Below are 7,912 nucleotides of genomic sequence, written 5' to 3'. Positions count from 1 at the left end.
GATAATGAAAAGCTTATAAAACACATGTAGGTTTTTCAGGATTGGAAATATCCCACGACTAGAATACTTAACATCAAGGCAACTGTAAAACAGAAAGTCACCTGTGCAGTTCCGTGAAGCCACTGTGGGGAAGAAAGGTCATATCACACATAGGCGTGCATAACTTGGGCACATGCCACTGACACACTATGAAAGATGCTGTCCCGGGCTGAACACCCTTTCTCTTTCTACTGTCCTAGTCTCAAGCTCTATGCTTCTGGTTTTACCTAGTGTGGGCAGCCAGACCCTTACAAGGCAATCCTGAAAGTGGGCATCAAGAACAGATGCCAGAGCCCCTCAGAACAGTAGACTTCACTGAAGTTGTCTCCTTCCTGAGTTAATGATTACAGGTTGCTAACCTGGGCACTGTGGCTTCTGCAGGTGATGCCCTTGGTTCTGTGACAAAGCTGTCACAGAGTTAAAGGCCCATAGTGCAGTTGCATGTCGTCAGTAAGTTCCCTTTTCTGTCACACAATCTAACCCATGCTTCAAAGGGCAAAGATTTTCCAAACAAATCCAGTTGCTTGTTTCTCATCCTCCTCTTCACTAGGGGTCTGCTGCTGGAAAAGCTGGAGTTGACTCGGGCCCCAGACTCACTATAAGCCTCTTCCCTAAACCTGGGAAGTCAAAAACCACTTGGCTGCACTTCTGGAGTCTGAGATTTGGCCTCTGGTCTTTTTCTTTCTTTCTTTCTTTCTTTCTTTCTTTCTTTCTTTCTTTCTTTCTTTCTTTCTTTCTTTCTCTCTCTCTCTCTCTCTCTTTCTTTCTTTCTTTCACCCTTCCTCTCAAATTACACCCACATTGAAACAACCATGCTCATATCCCTCTTCAGCTGCAAGATTCCAGTAGAAGATCAAACTGTTGTCTAGGGATGACCCAGGAAAGCCAAGACACCTACTTGAGTTTCAGTTCACCTAAAGCTGGCGGCTGGCGAGTTTCACTTAGACTTCCTCTGGGGTTCTAAGGGAAGACTTTAGGAAAAGCCAAGCGTTTATGAGAGAAGCTACCGACTCCTGTTGGCAGGGATTGAATTTGGCAACCAGACTCGGAGTTCGTTTTCAACTCTCCAGGATACTGGGGCAGAGGTTTGGGGGGATGGGGGATGAGTAGTGCGCGCTGAATACTCGTGGTGTGCGCAAGAAAGCAGGGTAGAAGCCACTGAACCTTTAAAATCTATAAAACACGGTGAAACGTGTATTGGAGTCATTTAAAAAAAAAAAAAAACCCTGCAGAAGCTGAACAGTGAAAGAAGACTGACAATGACAATGCACGTGTTTCGCGCGCGAAACCGGCAAGCCTCCTCCTCCACCGCTCTGCAGAGGCAGGTCCCATCACCCTGCGCTCCTGGGCTGCGCCCGCCTGACCCACGCCTTGCCTAACGCGCGCTCACTCGATCCCGCTGAGCGTCTGCTCACAGCAACTGTGCAGTCGGAAAATTCTCATTTCACCCTCTCGGCTACTCCGGGCTGTATACTCCCCTAAGCTCCACTCAAAGAGAGTGCGAGTCACTTTTTCTCTGGTTACTTCCAGGATCATCGAAAGCTCCCTGGCTGGAGACGTACCTGTGGTCCACGCACAGGTCGTAGAGCCCCGTCAAGGTCTCCTGGGCGCTGGCGGACGCTCACCCACCGCCCGCGCGCACTGCTGTTCTTAACTCCCCCCATTCTCCAGGCCCCAAACGCGAGGACCAGGAGAAGGTGCGTGCCGCTGGCTACCTGCGGAGGTAAAGCAAACGGTCCACCAGACGTGGAACCGAAAAACTAAAACACGGGTTACTGGGTCGCACCGCTTAGCCGCCAGGTTCCAAGTGCGCCGGGGTCAGGGCTGGGTCCTCCACCCCTTTCGGGGTTACCTGCCACTGCCCCCATCTGCCAGAACTGACTTCCTGCAGCTCTTCAATTTTCTTTCGAATGTTTTTATTTATTTCTGAGAGAGAGAGAAACAGCGTGAGCAGGGGAGGGTCAGAGAGAGAGAGAGGGAGACACAGAATCTGAAGCAGGCCCTGAGCTAGCTGTCAGCACAGAGACCAACGTGGGGCTCGAACCCACGAACCCTGAGATCATGATCTGAGACAAAGTCGGACGCTCAACCCACTGAGTCACCCAGGCGCCCCAGCAGCTCTTCAATCCTTCCTCCTCACAGTCGGTGGGTCTGCCACCTCAGGATCACCTCTCCTAGCCCCAGCACCTGAGCTTTCTTTCTAGGCCTTTTCTAGCTCTGTCTGGGAAACCGGGCGGTGAATTTCTCTTACATCTTCTGCCACTGTAGATATGAGCCAGTCACTAGCGACAGGAATCATAACCCGTCTCCTCAGGCTGGCAGCCAAATGCCTAAGGAGACAGAGAGAGATCAGGGCAGAAAAGTCAATGCCCAAGCTATTTACAACCTTCTTCTGGTTGTAAACAGAGGCCAGAGTTTCCAGCGACCGGCGCTCCAGGGTAAGGCCAGAGCCTGGTCCATCCTACCTGCATGGTACCAAGACCGAGGGAAGAATGAGAGGTCAACAGTGGGATAGGGTGAGCAACCCTGGGCAGTGCCAGCCAGAGTCCCGGGAGGCCCTCCAACCTGGGAGCCAGGCTGCCACCCCACTAGCAGACCGGGTACATGCTTTTGTCCGGAGAGCCTCAGCGGCGCCAGATCTCTGTTCCTGGAGGCCCTCTGTGAGACTGGCCTGGTCAAGGTTTGTTACACTGGACGGCAAGGACGGATTTTCTTTGTTGGATCCACGCACGGGAGAGCCCAGAGGTTTTCAGGGTGTCTTCCTGAGTATGCTGCTTGAGCCTGGCCCTAAAGGACCCTATGGCCCTCCCTCCATTCCCCCCACCCTTTCACACAGTGAGAGGCTGTATCCAGATAGATAGCAGGACCATTTTTGGCTAACCAGGTCCCTGATGACCCTGCAGTGACTTCTAGTTCCATACAAGTTTTAATGGAGGCACAGTTGTATTGTGGGAGGAGTCAGGAGCTGACCCTGTTGGGACCTTCAGTCCATGTTCATGCCAGGACCCTCTCTGTCCTCCAGGCCTGGCTTCCCACCAGCCAAGTTGGCAGTAACTACATAACAAATAGCCTGTGGCTTAAGGAGCAGCGAACAGGCTGAGGAGGGTGGGAAGGCGCTGTGCGGGAAGGAGGCAAAGACAGACTGCACAGACAGGGTGGCAACGGTGTGATCAGAAACCCTGCGGGTCCTGAGGTTAGAGCTCTTCCTCTGTCTCCAGCATCTATTACTTCCCTCTGAGGAGGCAGGTGTTTTGAAATGGCCACAGGCAGCTGGTCTTCTCTATTTCATGTGGAGTCAGAAAGCCAAGCAACTTTTGCTAGTAGAAGTGGATCTTTTGTGGTCTGAATTGACTCAATGAAATCAGTTACCTTTTCTAAAAAAAGAAAAAAAAAAAAGCTCAACTATAAAGCGCAATTCAGGTGCTTTCCAACTAACCTAGTGACTATTTTGGTTTTAGCTTCTGATAAATCCATGTGCTGAATCCCAAAGCATTTACCGGCACTTAGGTCCCTCAGCACGCAGCATCCAATGGCAGAAAAATCACTGCTCTTAAGGTCCTAGAAGCCCCTTTTCCTGTCTATGGCTAGCCACAGGAGATGAAAGATGTGGTTCCTTGTGCTTATTACACGGGAGTACAGAAAAATATGTGTATTTGTAAAGATCAGGCCACCATCCCTTCTGCAAACAGGACCCATTCTGCCCTTTGCAACAGGTTTTGGTCCTGGAACTTTCTGTATTTAATCACGTTTACAGAGGCCACTCGGAGCATATTTGGAGAGATGTGATACCTCAAGCCTTATTTCCCCATGCAGAGTGTGTCTGGTGGCAAGACGAGCGGGGAATCAGACACTTTTCTCATCTATGAGAGGAAATGTGGTGAAGCAGATCCTGCTATTGGACTAGCTCTAGCATTCTGGATGTTTGGTTTGTATCCAGAGAGACAGGCCATAAGCAAATGGGCACTCATTCAAGAAAAATGAGGGCGGGGGATCGAGAGAAAGGAAGCACACTGTCCTCTCCTAGGACATCCTTCTTGTGCCAAATGAGACAGGAGGGAAGAGAACAGAAGTGAGACCAAGCCTGGTACCAGTGGTAAACAGATAAGAAGCTGCTGAAACCCGGGGCGCATGGTCTACCCATTCACCAGCCCAGTCAAAGGCCATTTGTTCAGAAAGTAATTTGATCAAAACTGATTTCTCAGACCAAGTCTGAAAGCCAGTCCACACAGACTAAGTTTTTTTCCCCCCAAATAAGATGCTTTCCCACCCCCCCACCCCCAGGGCTAAAGGGATAAGGGGACTAAAAGTGGAGATGCGACTTTTTGGCCGGGAAGTACACAAAGTTGCAAAAATATCTTCAGCGACAGCAAGTGGATGTTTTGATTTTGCTTCGTATTTTTTCCAAGTAAAGTTTAGGTATTATATTCTAGAAGAATACTCCTTGCATACGTTTCTAAAATCTGGAATTTTCTGAGAAGTCCCAAACCAAAAGCTGTTAAAAAAAAAAAAGCAAATAAATAAAAATGAAACTTAAAAAAAACACAAAGCATGAAATGACAAAGAAAAAGCACAAAGAAAGTATCCCATTCCTGTGACCTTTAGGAGAATTATTGTGAACGGCCCTTTTTGTTTCTTCCTCTTTTTATTTTTTTCTTCCCCACATTGCGAAACTGCTAACTCAAAAATCCTGGATCATTCTTTTGATAATCACATTATAAAAGCATTCAATAATCACAGTACATTACAGCAAAAACTGAACTACCCTCACATGACTACTCCCTCAGCTCCCATGAAAATGTATACAAAGGAGATCAAAAATGAAACAGAAGGACCTAACACATGTAATTTATTTTGAATATTGTGATTGTAGATGCATAATATAAAAGTCTTGTTGATAAAGTCCATGACTTTTTCCCATCTATCTGTGTTTTTGCCATTGCCCCATACCAGAGTAAAACAGTGACAAGATCTTCAGCTCCTGAAAAAAAAAAAAATGACATACTCACAGATTTTTTTTAAAAAAACAAGAATATACCTTATGCAAACCACTCTGGTATCTGCCCTGTCTTTGAAGCTCCTGTGTCGTCCTTAAGTGAGGGGTTGAAGAACATACACTGTATTGCTGTCAAGACTTTTCTTGGTTGTAGATGAGGCAATTTCCTGCTGGGAGGCCAGAGGGGCACAGTGGAAGTTGGTGCCATAAGGAAGGTCACAACCAAATGTATTGTGATTCAGTTATGCTTAGGTGCATTTCACTTTTCTTATGGGTGTGTATGGTCTCCAATTAAATATAAGTTCCTTAAAGGCAGCCTCTTTTCAGCATACACTGCCTTGTGATCCCCCAAATGCACACTAATATAAATCCTAAATGAGGATCCTTATTAACAAGAAAATGTCTCCCCAAAAGAGATAAGAATGTTAGCCGTTAAAAGTATATTCCATATTCATTTTGTTTTGTTTTGCTTTGTTTTGTTTTTAGATTCCACGTATAGGTGAAGTCATGTGGTATTTGTCTTTCCCTTAGCATAATACTCTCCAGGTCCATCCATGTTGTTATGAATGGCTAAATTTCATTCTTTTTTATGGTTGAGTAATATTCCACTGAGCATATGTACCGCATGTTCTTTATTTGTCAATTAGTGGACACTTAGGTTGCTACCATATGTTGTCTGTTGCAGATAACACTGCAATAAATATACAGTGCATATATCTTTCCAAATTAATGTCTTCCTTTTCTCTGGATATATACCCAGAAGTGGAATTACTGGATTGTATGGTCTATTTATTTTTAGTTTGTTAGGGGACATCCATACTGTTCTCCATAGTGGCTGCACCAATGTACTTCCCCATCAAAAGGGCACAGGGATTCTCTTCTCTCTACATTCTCTCCAACAGCTGTTGTGTCTTATCTTGATACTAACCATTCTGATTGGCTTCGGATATGTCATCTGCAAATATTTTCTCCCATTCAGTAGGTTGCCTTTTGGTTTTGTTGGCGGTTTCCTTCACTATGCAAAAGCTTTTTAGTCTGATGTAGTCCCAATTGTTTGTTTTTATTCCTATTTCCCTTGTCTGAGAAGATAGATCCAGAAAAATATTGCCAACGTTGATGTCCAAGTTTTTTTCTTTTAGGAGTTTATACTTTCAAACAAACAAACAACAACAAAGAGAGAAACAAGGCTCATAGATATGGAAAACAGATTCATGGTTGTGAAAGGGGAGAGAGACGGGGGATGGGCAAAATGGGTGAGGGGGATTAAGAGATACAAACTTCCAATTATGAAATAAATAAGTCACCAGGATAATAAGTACAGCCTAGGGAATATGGTCGATAGTATTGTAATACACTCATTGTGGTGAGCATTTCATAATGTATATAATCATTGACTCACTAAGTTGTATACCTGGAACTAATTTAATATTGGTTGTCCACTATCACTTCAATTAAAATAGTTTTTAAAAAATTTAAAGAAAGAAAAGGCATCAGAGAAGAAATCAATGAAGCTATTTTTAAATTTTTATTTATTTTCATTTTTTTCATATTTATTTATTTATTTATTTATTACATCCGAGTTAGTGAGCATATAGTGCAACAATGATTTCTGGAGTAGATTCCTTAATGCCCCTTCCCCATTTCGCCCATCCTCCCTCCTACAACCCCTCCCATAACCCTCTGTTTGTTCTCCATACTTAAGAGTCTCTTATGTTTTTGTCCCCCTCCCTGTTTTTATATTTGTGAAGTTGTTTTTTTAAGTACATAGTAATGCTGGATGATTTGTAGTCTGCGATTTCTTCTACCAGGGTATGAAGGACTCGGGAGAGTGTGAGCCTGGACGTTTTCATCGTTTGCATTACCATAGCTCTTAATTACAGTAATCATTTTCACAAATGGGCTTTGTTTTCTACTCTGGCTCCTTGGCTGTTGGCAGGCGGCACCAGGCAAACACCTGTTGTCTGGTTATACAGAGAAACACCTGTCAGTGGAGCCACTAAGTACTAACATAGGGGCTGTCATCCAGAGTCTTGGGAACCTTTGCTGTTGTCGGCAGGAAGGAAGGAGCACCTGCTTAGGGCCCAGGAGGGCTGAATGATTGCTCACTGACTTCTGACAGAAGATGCCAATGAATCCATTTCCCTTCCCCCGCCTACTCCCAAGAAATGCAGCCACGGCTACAACATCTGTTAATTAGTAAATGAAGGTGGTCGGATTCAAGGAAAATTCCCTTCTAAAGGAAGCTGTAATTTAACAGATATGAGGGCTTTGAGGCGTCAAACTCTAAATGGCTTCCATGGGTGAATATTCAGTTGATAAGAGTAGAGGAGGAAAAGCATGGAGTAAAAAGAGACAACGGCAAGAAAAAATGGGACAAAGATTTTTTCCATATGATAATCTCCTTCAGAAAATCACCATTTTGAGTACATTGATGTTATCAGCCTGCTTCTATGTAGAGACAGATATATCCAGTCAAACAGGCATCACTAGAAAAAGTCAGTGTCAGTTCCTAAAGCAATCAATTGTTCTTTGACAGTTTAGATATTTAGATAGGACTCACACCCATATTTGGAAAACAAAGAGAAAAAAGTGGTGGAAAGATCTGGAAAGAGGGGAGGGGGGGATAAAAAGTCTACATTTTTCAAAGATAGATTTTTTTTAAGTGTTTATTTATTTTGAGAGAGAAGAGATAGAGAGAAAGCAAAGGAGAGGCAGATAGAGAGGGTGATGGAGAATCCCAAGCAGGCTCCAAAGCTGTCAGCACAGAACTCGATGTGGGGCTCGAACTCACAAACCGTGGGATCATGACCTGAGCCAAAACCAAGAGTCAGATGCTTAATGGACTGAGCCACCCAATAGATTTTTAGGACCAAGATTTAT

Source organism: Hyaena hyaena, unplaced genomic scaffold, assembly GCF_003009895.1.
Source record: "Hyaena hyaena isolate Hyena2069 unplaced genomic scaffold, ASM300989v1 scaffold_857, whole genome shotgun sequence".
NCBI lineage: Eukaryota > Metazoa > Chordata > Mammalia > Carnivora > Hyaenidae > Hyaena > Hyaena hyaena.
This window is presented reverse-complemented; position numbering follows the sequence as displayed.